Source organism: Miscanthus floridulus, chromosome 9 (genome assembly GCF_019320115.1).
Source record: "Miscanthus floridulus cultivar M001 chromosome 9, ASM1932011v1, whole genome shotgun sequence".
Taxonomy (NCBI): Eukaryota; Viridiplantae; Streptophyta; class Magnoliopsida; order Poales; family Poaceae; genus Miscanthus; species Miscanthus floridulus.
In genome coordinates, this window is record NC_089588.1 from 119492768 (window position 1) to 119506574 (window position 13807).

The following is a 13807-nucleotide window of genomic DNA, read 5'->3' on the forward strand; positions in this document are numbered from 1 at the left end:
GCACGAGTACAATAGAACATGTCAGTCAGTATCTTACATAGTTGGGCGAAGCATCCATTGAAGAGGCCCATCGAGTTCGTTTCTTCTCCTTGTCCCTATCAGGACCAACCTTCACTTGATTTTCATCACTACCAGTCAATTCCATTGCTAATTGGGCTGACCTAGAGAATAAGTTTCATACATATTTTTATACTGGGACAGAAGAAAAGAAAATTACCAATTTGACAACCATAAGGCAGAGAACTAAAGAATCGAGCACCGAGTTTCTTCAGAGGTTCCGAGAGACCAGAAATTTGTGCTTCTCATTAAACTTGACTGATGATCACCTAGCTTCTTTGGCCGTTCAAGGGATGTTGCCAACGTGGAGAGAGAAGCTACTCGAGCAAGAATTTGACAATTTAGGTCAGTTGGCTCAACTGGTGGCAGTGCTCAATAGCCAATTCTAGGGTATGTGTAGATATACCCGATTCTAGAAGAATGCCGTAATTGCCGAAGCCTATAATCCATATTCAGTTGATGACGGCTATGAGGACGACGACGAAGAAGAGATTACTGTGGCTGAATGGAATTGGGGGTAAGAAAACAGTAATGGTGCCAAATCCTTGGGGAAAGGGAGTTGAAGAGAGCTATGATTTCGACGTCACAAAATCGGACAAACTCTTTGATTTCTTGCTTGAGAAGGGACAGATCAAGTTGCCTAACAATCATGTTATGTTGCCTCCTGATCAATTGAAGAATAAAAAGTTCTACAAATTTCACAATGCTACTTCTCATTCTACTAATGAGTGCAGAGTTTCCCGACAACATATACAGAGAGCTATTCAGCAAGGGAAGCTCAAATTTGATACACCTCGGAAGATGAAAGTTGATGATAATCCTTTCCCAAGGGATCAGAACATGGTCAATGCTAGGTTGCTCAAAGGGAAGACTAAGGTCCTAACATCAACTAGGGCCAAAGAAGCCGGAACCATTGACCCAAAGATGCAAATATCGACTGACGAATATAGAGAGATTAGAAGATGTTGTGATCAGCAGAAGAGCTGATATGAGCAGGGAGAAATATCAAGGGATGGTGCGATAAGGCCGCGTGTCACATCTCAAATTTTGTTGAATAAATGGCAGTGGTAGAAGGAAAAGGATTATCAGCGCTGGTTAAAGGAGAGAGAATACCAGCGTCAACAAGAAGAGGAGGGGTACAAAAGGAAATGAGCTGAATCGCATTGTAATTATCCTTTCTTCAGACATTGTTGGAATGAAGGTTTGAAATTGCCTACTAGAAATAATTGCCCAGAGTGCAGTGAGCAATATTGGGAGTTTAGGCAATCTCAAGCCAACCGTCGGTCTATCCAAGCTCGAGATGAGTATCATCATAATAATATGGATCGGCGCCTGAAAAATAGAAGTGTTCATGATCGGTTCGGGAAGCGAGTTGTTGATCAAAACTAGGTTGATTATGAAGAGGAGGATAATGAGGAAGAGTATGTTTGGCAGGAAGGGCAATGGTGTCCAGGAGGTTTGACAAGAAGTCAGAAAAGAAGGGTACAATGCTTAAGGAACAGAGAGCTAAAACAGGCTCAGGCATCTGATAGACCTCAGGTATGGCGTGCTAAACAAACAGCCGATAGGGGGCAACCATCGGCTAATATTCAAACGGCTTTTATGTTGCCATCATAATTTAGAGCTTCAGCAAACTAAGAAGTCTATTCAGATTTTGATGAATCGGAGTATGAGGAGATAGTTGCCAAGTTGGCAGTTGTACAGCAAGCTGTATTTGATAAGCCAGTCAAGCATCGGCACTTAAAGGCTTTGTATGTGAAAGGTTTTGTTGATGGGAAGCTGATGAGCAAGATGTTGGTGGATGGAGGTGCTTCTGTCTATCTTATACCTTATACCACTTTTCGCAAGCTTGGTAAGGGACCAGAAGATTTGATTGAGACCAACATGATGCTTAAGGATTTTGGGGGTAATGCATCTAAGACCACGGGGGCAATGAGCGTCGAACTAACAATCGGAAGTAAGACTTTACTCACCACATTCATCGTCATTGATGGAAAAGGTTCATACAGTCTACTCCTTGGTCATGACTGGATTCATGCAAATTGTTTTGTGCCATCAACCATGCATCAATGTTTGATTCAGTGGCATGGAGATGATGTTGAGCTGGTTCGCACTGATGAATCAGTGAGTATCGCAATAGCCGATCCAGTATATTGGGAGCTAGAAGAATCGAGTGTTTTTTTTGGCAAGTTATGGGAAGGAGGCTTTATTAAGATCAGTAATGAAAGCCAACAGCCGATCCAAGCAATCGGCTCTGAGAGTTTGTTTTAATGGATAATCCAATAGATGGCACAAGTAGTAAATTAGGGCATGGCTTTGCGTCGGCCGGTGGATTACTAGAGATAGACCTTGGTCCTGAAAATAGGCCTAGGCCAACATATGTGAGTGATAAGTCAAATCCTGGGTATGAGCTAGAGTTGATAGATTTATTACGGGAAATTTAAAGATTGTTTTGCTTGATGAGATGCCTAGACTAGATCAATCAATTGTTTAATCTTTGGTCTGGAGACTTCTGGTGCGACCTATCAAAAGCGATCGAGGAAAATGTTTGAAAGAATATTATCCTAGCATTTGGATCAACACTTGACAACCAATTTGTTCAGTCATTAGCTCTAATAGTCAGTACCAGAAGGGTATCGCCTCCAGTTCAAAATTAACCCAAAAGGGGGAAAAGCCGATACAAGATGTATCGCCTATAGAGCAAAAACAAACACAGAAACAATCATGATGTATACAAAGACATTACAGAAGTACACTAAGATACGATCATGGAAAAAACAGAGGACTTTATTCATTGATTAGTTTGCCCTAAATACAAACTAATCAAAGACATTGTTTATCACATCCTAAGCGGATGTGATGTCCACAATGGCCTCCGCTGCGTTGACAAATTCCTCGATCAACTCCTCATGCTCCTCGAGGCCGTTGCCCATCGGGAAGCCAGTCTCCATAGTGTGGAGCTCATAACCGGTCTAGACCTACGCCATGTCTAGCGCCACCGATGTGCCATGACAGACACCATGAAGGGCGATCTCCTAGACATGGGCCGGGACGTCGTGGAGGCGGGCATTGATGAGGGGGACCCGGGCATGGGCGGCCACCATAGTCACATTTGCCGCCAGTTGGAGGGACTCCAACTGCACCATCAGAGCTGATGATCACAGAAACAGAAGAACTATCAAGATAAAGATGGTGGAAATCAGAATAAAGGTGTTCCTGGAATCCATCTTACCCGCCACCATGGCGTCGGACTCGGACAGCCATGCCCGAGCAGCGTTGGCCTCTTCCTCGGCGGTGTGAAGGGCGGCTTGAGAGACCCTGAGGCGGATCTCAAGCTGGCCGTTTTCCCAAGTTGCCTCAGAATAATAGTTTTGGGTTGTCCTCCACTCTCGGAGGAAACGCCGGGCGTCGTCACCGTTGTAAGAATCGGAGGAGTCCGACGACGAGTCCGGCGTAGAGGATGCAGCATCGGAGGGCTCACCAACCTTGGGAAGAGGACAAAGGTTGTCATTCAAGACGAACCTATAGACAAGTTAGAAAAGTTCATCGCCATGAGCAGAAGATATCGATCTCACCTCATGCGTCGAAGGCGCTGGCTCACCCACATGTCCTCCTTCGAAATCTCCTCCGCCGCACGTTTGCCTCGATTGTCCTCGCCGGCCATGAAGTTTGGATGGATCTACAAGAAGAGGGAAGAAAACCGCTATAGGGTTTGCAAGGGAGGAGAAGTGCAAAGGAATAGGAACAGTTGCGAGTATAGATGTGTTCGAGGCCGGAGCCCTGGGCTGGTATTTGAAGCCACGAAGCAAGGTGGCGGACGTCTCAGGATGTGCAAAAGGCAACCACAATTAATAGGAGGCAAAGCGCCACCTCACTAATGCCGAAGAGAATGCAGCGTTGGTGACTGAGGACAGAAGATTGAGGGGTTCTCTTAATAAAGGCCATGTTTTCAGACTTAATCGGATTAAGGTTAGAAGTCAGGAATCGGCTATTTTCAAATTGGCTCTTTAGCCAAAACAAGAAATACAATAAGGCGATAGAAAATATGGTTATCATTGATTCTACACAAGATACATGTTGATATACAGATAACAAGTCTAGAACATCCTGGATTGCTTTTAATGCTTCTAGTTGAATAGCATCGACTTCTACGATTTGTTGCTTGTCTTCTTCGGCTGATCCTGGAATATCCTCATGACTGTTGCAGATGGCCCTGCCTTCTCTGACCTTAACCAGCAGTTCTTGTTTCTTCTGCTTAATGGCATCAGGTATTTGAGCCAGATTGTACTTGTGGCGATCAATGGCAGCCCTCACATTCTCTAGTTCCTTCTCAACTTCTACAAGCCTGGCTTCCAGTTGGGTCAGCTCTGGATCGATCCTGAGAGAGGAGTTCTTCAAATCATCGATTAGCTGTGTTAGCTCTTTGGCCTCTTGCCTGTTGGAGTTTTTCTTAGTCAATAAAGCTTCACGGTTAGACAATCTCCTCTGAGCCTTTTTCCCTTTGGAGCTTGATCTTCAATGATGGACAAAGATGACAAGACCTTGGTAAGAACCAGGGATGAATTATCCTTAAAGGCCAAGGAGACTCTTTGCATTAAATCCGCATCTTGGACCAAATCGGCTATATTCTTCTCAAGGATTAGCAATATATCCCTTAGCCGATTTCTGGTCTCTTCTGATAGAGCTTCTTTAGAAGTGGTGGCTGATGAGCTGATTTCATCTTCATCAAAATACTCTTCAAGATTGAAAGAGTAGCTCGGAGCTGGAAGATTGAGTACCTATATATAAGAAAATCTTGTTAAGAGGATTGAATCAGTTGATAATAAGATAAATGATGAAGTAAGTATGGTACCTTCTCTGAGATAGCTTCCATCTGAGAAGAAGGAACGGCTGATGATGCACCAATGGTATCTGGTTGAATCGGCTCTAAACTCTCAATATTGGTATCTACAAACATCAAGGAAAATTTTTAGTTCATGATTGTTGCAGAAGGATAAAATGGATATATGATTTTCTTACCATCAGTTGTGTACAAAAAAAGGGGAATCGACAGTCTAGGCATCGACAACAGCATGATCATTTTCAATGCTAATAGGATCGTTTTCAATAGGAAGACTGTCAAACTCCTGCTCTTGCTTGAATGTATCCTCAGGGAGTGTCTAGCATGATAAATGGTCAGAGAAAGGTGAAAACTGAATAAAATCGAGAATTTTGAGAAAAATACCTTGGCAACATCAGGGGGTGAAATGGAAGGACTCACATCTTCTACTGTCTTGGAAACATCGGTTGTTTCAACCAAAATCGACTCGTTTTGAGGATCGGCCGATGAAGGTTTAGTTGATGATGACTTGAATGCTTGGGACAACAGTTCCGCACCCAAAGCAGGTTGAGACACAATGGTTGATAACTGTAAAGGAAGGAATGGGATTAGAAGTTGAATATCACTTTGAGATGAGAGGTAATTATTCTACCTGGCAGTCGATGGTCTCGTTCTATGAAGTCCTTTCATAGTAACGATTTTCTAGGTTGTCCCTTGGGACGCCTTGCGCTTTGAAGATTGATACGTAACGATTGTGGAGGCAGCATGAGTTTTCATCAGCATCTTCAGTGGAGGTGCAGCTGATCCTATTCTTGAAACTGGGCATGGTGGCTGATAATATATAGGATTCCCCTTCCTGTCCAAGTTTGGGGGATCGAATTAGGTGTCCTAAAAAGGTCTGGTAGAACAGTTGGTGGGGGAATTCATCGAATAATTTTTCTAAAAAAGGATGGTAAGTTACCTCACTATCAGAAGCAAACTCTCCATCCAGAGCTATGCATCTAGGATGGATCGGCCCACAGAAGAGATGAGAGTGTCATTCTTGCCACCAAGAGTCAAAAAGGTTGGAAGAGAAGTTGACACTTGTCCAGTCATGCAAGAAAAAGGATGGAAGATCTGATCCTAGTTGGAAGACTCTGGAGGATTCCAGTACTTCACTAATACCCTCTCTTGGCTTCAATATATCCTTGAAGAACAGTTGAGGAGGCAGTTGACCAAGACCAAACTGACGAGCTACAAAAGAAGGGTTGTAAAACTCATAGGTTGGAAGGTTGGCTGGAAGGAAGGAACCTGTAGACATTTTGCCTCAGCCATGACGAAATTTGAATGGGAAGACCAGCTCACTGTTCTCATCCTCTTCATAGGGTAGCCAAGTCAGGGTATCTGCATCAAACCCTCTATAAAACCTCTTGAAGAGATGATCAACATTGACAGCAATTGTTATGGCCAATGCGGCTTCACCATAGTTCATGCACTGTCAGATTCTTCCTTCGTTGCCTCTGTATTCCTCATCAAAGTTGGAGGAAGGGAAGCTCAAATTCTGGAGATTTGGCCTTACAATCTTATGCATATACAAGTTTAACCACATTTGTATTAGCCACCAAGGGCCACTGATGGTGTGCACTGCTTCATTCTTTAGCAGCTGAGCAGCCACCTAATGCATCAAATGGTAAGCTGATCCCAATAGATATTTGCCAAGAGGAATTCTAGCGCCTACTGCCAGATGCTCTGCCATGAGTTTATGATTGTAAGTCGAACCACAAGATGACCCACAGAAGATGAATCTTTCTAACCACATGTTCAGGAAGGCTACATATTCTCTTTCGCTAACAGTTGACCCATCTCCAACAAGGTTCAGAATGTAGCTTATCCATCCTATATAGTCTGATATTTTAGCTAATTTCTTGGATATGGCACTCAAAAAGTCATAAGGTTGCATTGATCCTGTTATTTTGAGCCGGTCAACATATAAACATCGGCCAAAGTGATCGTCATTGGGCCATGACAAAAAACAAAAGCATTTAGGGTGTTAGACCAAAAATAAGATGTAGAAATCAGGAGTGAATCATTCCGCTCCATCTCAAACAACGAGAGTGTCAAGCATTGATTCAAGTCATAAACCTCCCAATCTCCAGCCTTTTTATCGGATACCCTACGAAACCAGTCTCTCCATCCCATTGGCATTTTGGGCTAGTTTTTTAAGAGAGTTTTGGTGTTCCAGGAGGACAAATCCACTATAGATTGTTTAAAGGGGATTTGGTTGATTTCTTGACAAATAAAATCAGATGGATCAGGGTCTCCCATAGGCCCGAGAAAATAGACATTGGGAGCAACAGTCGATGGAATCAAGATGTCATTCCTCATTTCCTAGAAATCAGATTAAATGAGTTTGAGAAGAAAGGAAATGCAGGGTAGCGGCTAGTACTTGGAAAGCGAGAACTTGGAAGGATACCTCAGGGACGTGGTCACTAGTCGCCATTGTAGACAAAATAGATTTGAATCTGAGGAAGATCGCTTGAATAAAAGCTTGATAGGGCAGAGGACTTGTTAGGGTTGAGGCTTTGGCGATGGTGGTGTCGGCTGTTAAGATTTGCTCGAGAAAGAAGGGGAAAGCAAATGGGTCGAGTAAGTTGGAAAAGATACTGTTGGAATATTATATAAGACTCGGACCGAGAAGTCAGGAGTCATGCGTATATCTCGGAATAAAACGGTTGCGACGTGGTAAACAGGTAAATAGGAATTTTGGAATAAAATCATTTTTATCCCAAAATTGGGGGGCATGTGTTTACACCAAAATTTGGGAAGAAGAACGCGGGATCTCGAAGCTTCCAAGATTGTGTCAATCAAGGAATCGATTGCATAAGGGTCGATATCAGCTGGTTCAGATGCGGCACTGGAATCGGCTCTCTTCGAATGACGTCAGCAGATAAGGACAATGAGCTACGGTTGGCATCGGGAAATACATGCTGGAGTTTACAAAAAGAGAAAGATTAGGGTCCAAGTTATCTTAAGTTAGGAATGTTCTCTTTTATACCAAAGATTGTAATGAGTTGTACTTAAGTAGGATTCATGCTTAGGCTCCGGTTACAAATATTGGACCCCGGCTATTGTAAAAAGACATCCAATCAATCAATACAATTACTTTTTTTGGCCCCGTGCCAACCCTTAGGAGTAGGAGTAGTGTAGATCTCGGTGAGTTCTTCAACAAGCAGGGCTACATCGGTCCGGCCGACCTCTGGCTTGTTTGTAAGTACCGTCATGGCTTATACTTGGGTTTGTAAGGCTGCATTGGTTATGTTCGACCTCCACTACGAGCTCAAGTATAAGCTAGTTATCGATCTTTATCTAGTTCAAGTACGGCTACATCGGTTAAGTTCAACCTCCACTGCTCGAATTAGATTAAGGTCAAGTTATCGGCTCTACCTAAGGGTGGCATCCTTCGGGTAGATTCATTAAGTTACTGAACTTGCTGATGTTCTTAATGTCATTAGTTTTTTCAGCAACATCAACCTGCCCGATCAAGATCGAACTAGATCGGCCTCACATCCTCTTAGTCCCTCATTTATTTTACCACATTGCGATGATTCTTATTCTAAATGACGGATTACATTTCATCAGCTGTCCAACTTCGATCTTGGTCATGCATAGTACACGGTTAAGGCATGTCTGATCTTGAGGAGGTTTACTGGCTGGTTAAATCTGGTTTATAGATCGCAATTATGGCTGTAACGATCCGGTGGATCCCTACTAATGGCACTCTAGATCGGAGGATGCTAGTTGGTAGACTTGCTTTCGACCTGGCATGACCTTGGTTGTTTGCTATGCCTGCATCGGCTAAATAGCTGATCGCCTGCACTTTAACGTTCATAGTTTGTTTTCATGATCCTGTTAAATATGAGTAGATCTATTTTCTTTATAGATTGAATCTGGTATCTTTATTATGGCTGCCATCGATCTGGTTGAACCCCACTGTTAAAGATGATAGGTTAGATTTGAAGAGTTGATACGTCTGCTCATGTTGAATAGTCGATTGTTCACATGCTATGATCCTTTTTCTACCTGAATCGGCTCTTTTAGCCGATTCGTCTGCACTTTCACAGATATGACATGCTTTCATGAACCTGTTGGAGTATGGTCGATTCTATAAATTCTTTGGCATTAGTTTGTTGTTATCATCATAGCTGCATCGATCCGGTTGAACCTCACTGTTGATGATAATGGATTAGATCTAGACAGTTCATGGTTCTGTCTGTATCAAATAGTCGATTGTGCGCGTGGCATATCCCTTTTTCTTACTAAATTCAGTGGCTCTACACTACGTATTGATCGAATCTAATTTAGCCTGTGATGTATCTCTGACACATACATGTTAATAGCTTAAGGGAAAGAATCATTAAAACTAGGTACATCGCAATTGTCATTATAAAATCAATCATAACCCGCGAAGTGTTACAGTCCTTAACAGTAGATTTTCTTCCCGTATCGGCCATTCGATAGATTTTCATCTGGGTCACCGGCACGGGCGAGTCGACCACTCACCAGCGTTGACAACCACGGCTAACGTTGTTCGACCACACAATATGACTCAACGATGGTTCGTGGTCGGCATCACTAGTGTGTGCTCGGCAACACTAGTGAGTGGTCGGACATCTCTATGCCGAAGATCTAGTGGGCTAACACTGGCTGCTCCCGAAACGGCACACTTGGAACTGTTTGGGCAAGACCGGCATGTTCCACCTTAAATTACTGATAAACTTTCTCTCCTTATCAATTGCAGGTCAAATTGACTGGCACACCCTTGGGAGGTATTTGTAGGGTCAACCGGTCCTGCGTTGAAGCCAAGCGGATCTCCAGCCTTGCTCCATCAAGCAGATCCTTCCGGCTTGCTGTTTGCCTCGGCACATTGACATGTTTTTGCGCCGTTGGTGCCATTTGTTTGGTAGATCACTAGTGTCTTGGACCTCCAAGAAGCAAAATAGTGTGGCCTTGTCCACCGCCGAGGCGGAATACATTGGCGCGGGTGCTTGTTGTGTACAAATTCTTTACATGAAGCAAACTTTGCTAGACTATGATGTAGTTCTAGAAAAGGTACCTCTTTTGTGTGACAATGAGAGCGCGATAAAGCTTGCTAATAATCTGGTTCAACACTCTCGCACCAAGCACATAGATATCCACCATCACTTTCTTAGAGATCATGTTGCTAAAAATGATATATCACTAGAAGGTGTAAGCACCGAGGATCAATTGGTGGATATCTTCACTAAACCGCTAGATGAGGTTACATTTTGTCGGTTGAGGAATGAGCTCAATGTGCTTGATTTTAGTAACTTCACTAAAAAATGAGCTTGTGTTATCCCTTGCATTGCATTATAATATAAAACATGTTTAATTTTTGGTAATGCACTTAGGGCTTGTCTAACATGGTTAAGATAATCGCCGAAAAGCGTGTGAAGAAGGTTAACCTTGGATCAAACTTGACAAGCAACTGGAATTACTTTCAAGTATTGCATTGCATGTGCATGTGTGTTGCTTTGTTGTTTCTTCTCGGTTATTTTTTGAGCACCCACTGTGTTTGTCCACAAATAGGGAGAGCATTTGAAGCTTCCATTGATCATAAAACCCTATTGTGTGACCACATGATGCTCCTCGCCCCTTTTATTGCATACTTTCTTAAAAAGAATTATAAGCCTATAGCAAAATATTTTGAAAAATATGAGGGTTTGAGAGAGGTCACTCACATCAGTCCTAATTGGTGTTTATTTGAGTCTTATTGAAGTTGGGACTTGATTGGGAACATGTAGTGCGAAGGAACTTTGAAGATTCCATGAAAAATGGCGACCGGACGCTGCACCGGACTCTGCTTTCAGCGTCCGGTCAGTTCACAGGAGGTGAACTGATGCTGCATAGGAGTGACAGGATGCTGCACAGTATTCATCCTGCATCCGGTGTGAAGGTATCCCTATGTCCGGTCAAACGAAGAAGACGAAGTCTGGAGCGACCGGACTCTACGTGTGTCCGATCGCATGGGACCGGACGCATCCGGTCGTGACTTGAGGTGTTTTGGACCTCTCTGTTGTCGACCGGACTCCAAGTGGCAACGTCCGGTCGTTGCCACCGGCGCGTCCGGTCAGTGGAAATCGAAGTGGATCCAGAATTCTTTCCTTTTCTTATCCAACATGGGGGCCACCATATATTCCATCCTCGTCCCATATGCAGCACTGCTCCTTCTCCTACAATAACCGCCGAGCCCGGGCTTGCCCTAATCACGCCGCCGCACTGTCTCGCCCACGCCAGCCGCTGCATCCACGCCTACGCCACATGTAGCCGCCGCGCTTGTGTCAACCTCGCCGTGCCACCAGACCTGCCTCCATAGCTATGCTGCCACACCCGCGCCGCACTGCTCCACCACGCTGGTGTGCATCCACGCCGCCTGCCTGCACCGTTGTGGCCCCTACCATCACGCTCCAAGCCGGTGCCTAGCTCGCCTACGTCGTTGATTGCCCTAGCCACCATCCACAACACCATCGCGTCTTCTCGGCCTTCACACTGCCTCGCCAAACCCTAACCCTAGCCTTACATTTCCGATTCCAGCAGTGCCCCATGTTCTTTCCTCTGCTGATTGGTTGCCAGATCGTCAGATTTCATCAGGTAGCAAGCTATTGCTTTCAATTTCATATCTAGTGCTTGCTTCTTAGGGTTTCACACCTCTAGATGAATATAGAGTTTATTTATATATCCCATCTACTCTATCGTGCAACAAGTCGGTGCTCTTGTGGTTGTTTTGGCAGTTGTCAGTGAACTCGGGGCCAAGTCCGCGAGTACGGATCGAGGCCAAGCCTCACGAGTGTCAGTTGGCAGTTTGTTCTTGTCCATGGCAGTAATTCTCTTCAGCTCTAGCAATGGCACGATGCAATAATGCCAGAGGTGGTCCCAGCGATGAGGATCCAAGGCCTCTGCCTCGCCTGACTGCTCAGGAAAAGGGGAAGGCGAAAAAGACCACAACAAAGAAGTGGAAGTTTGCTGATGTGGAAACAGAGAGAGCAGCAGCAGTGGCAACCGCCGCTAAGCGAGTGGAGAGAGGTGGAGCTAGGAGTGGTGTCCGCATTACCGATCAGCTATCACTAGCTCCGAGGGCCGCTGTCAAGGGAGTTGAGAGTCGTCATGGTAGTACACTTGGTACTATCATACTTGGAGGATGGCGTGTTGCTTTAGAGGAGAGTCAGCCTTAGGGGGAGACTATTGAGCAATAGACATAGCCAGTAGAGGCATAGCAGATCGAGGAGACAGAGAAGGCAGCACAACCATAGCTTCGACACTCTGGTCGTACATGCACTCAGGTGTCACCGAGGCCTGAGACACAGAGGAGGGCTCTCGTCCACCTCCTAGACCACAGGGTCTGCCTCTAGTGGTTAACCTTGACCTAAGGGCAGCCATAGCCAGACAGGTGCAGCAGCTCCGCTTTGTGCAGTTTGAGGACTGGTTTTCGCCGAGGCAGGATGAGCGTGCTTCAGAGCACTTATACACAGTGTTGCAGGAGGATTTCTATAATGTTTATTTGAACAGTGGAGTTGCCTTTAGATCCTAGAGAGTCTGCTTCTTAGAGTCACTTGTTGTAGCTGTAGGCGAGCAGATTCGTCCTCACCTCTCATATCTGCCACGGTTGACAGATCTTCTTGGATGGACTGGCCACTATGTTCCATCATGGGTCCGTGAGTTCTACTCCTCTCTTTGGATTGACCCGAGGCATAGATTCATTAACTTTGCATTATGAGGTCGTGACTATAGGCTCTAGAGCTCGAGGGTCAGAGAGATTCTGAGGATTCTAGAGTAACTTATTTGCCTGCATGAGGTTTGCTATGGACAGACAGAGCCTTCGAGATGCCCTAACGGTGGACTTGTGCCACCCACACACCTTGTCAGAGTATGCTTCATAGAGCCATTTGGTGCGGGGTCGAGTAGGCCACCACGTGACCTTACTCCTACCGCCTAGCTTCTTGATGCTATTATGAGGAGGACTCTGCTTCCGAGGATGGGATACCACGAGGGCCTGACTCGCATTCATCTATGGCTAGTGTACCACCTGATATCTCAGACTGCTTTTGATATTTGGGATCTGATACTTTCAGAGATGAAGGACACACTAGCAGAGGGCTTCAGGGGTTACCATCAGCTGCCTTATGCTCATTGGATCACCTTCTTGATTCGAAAGTCAGTTACACAAAAGTCTCCTAAGACAATGGCAGAGTACACAGGTGCTACTACAGAGTTTCCACCATATAATGTGACCCAGATGCTTCGTCATAGTCGAGCGAGGTCACCTCGTCAGCCGAGCCATCGCCTAGAAGTACCAGAGATAGTAGCCCAGTAGGATGAGATCATCAGGGGCATTACTGCAACAGAGGAGGAGCAGCTTGATGCAAAGCAGGCGAATGTGATTGAGAGCAACCCGAGTGACAGCTCTGATGATGACTATCAGCCTATTCCGCAGATGGCTCCTCGACCACACGATAGAGAGGCCAGTGGCTCCAACTCTGCTCCACCATAGCCACAGCAGACAGACCCAGCACTTCTAGCTGTACTTGAGCGAATGAGGCAGGACCATGCACGCTAGGCCTAGGAGACCGCAGCTGCACTTGCACAGGTTCAGGCTCGATAGGATGAGTTCCTAATGTAGCAAAACACACCGAAAGGCATGATGAATGATGTTTTGATCTGGTCGTCCTCTTTGAGAGATATCTGGTGATAGCCGTAGTAACAGTCCAGTAAGGAGAGGAGTTCATAGCTAGTGGTGGAGTCTATAACCTCATCTACCTGAGGCAGACCGAAGGGGTCTATAGGGCATTGTTTATTGAGATCAGTGTAATCAACGCACATTCTCCATTCTTTATTCTTTTTTTGAACAAGAACTGGATTTGCCAGCCACTCAGGATG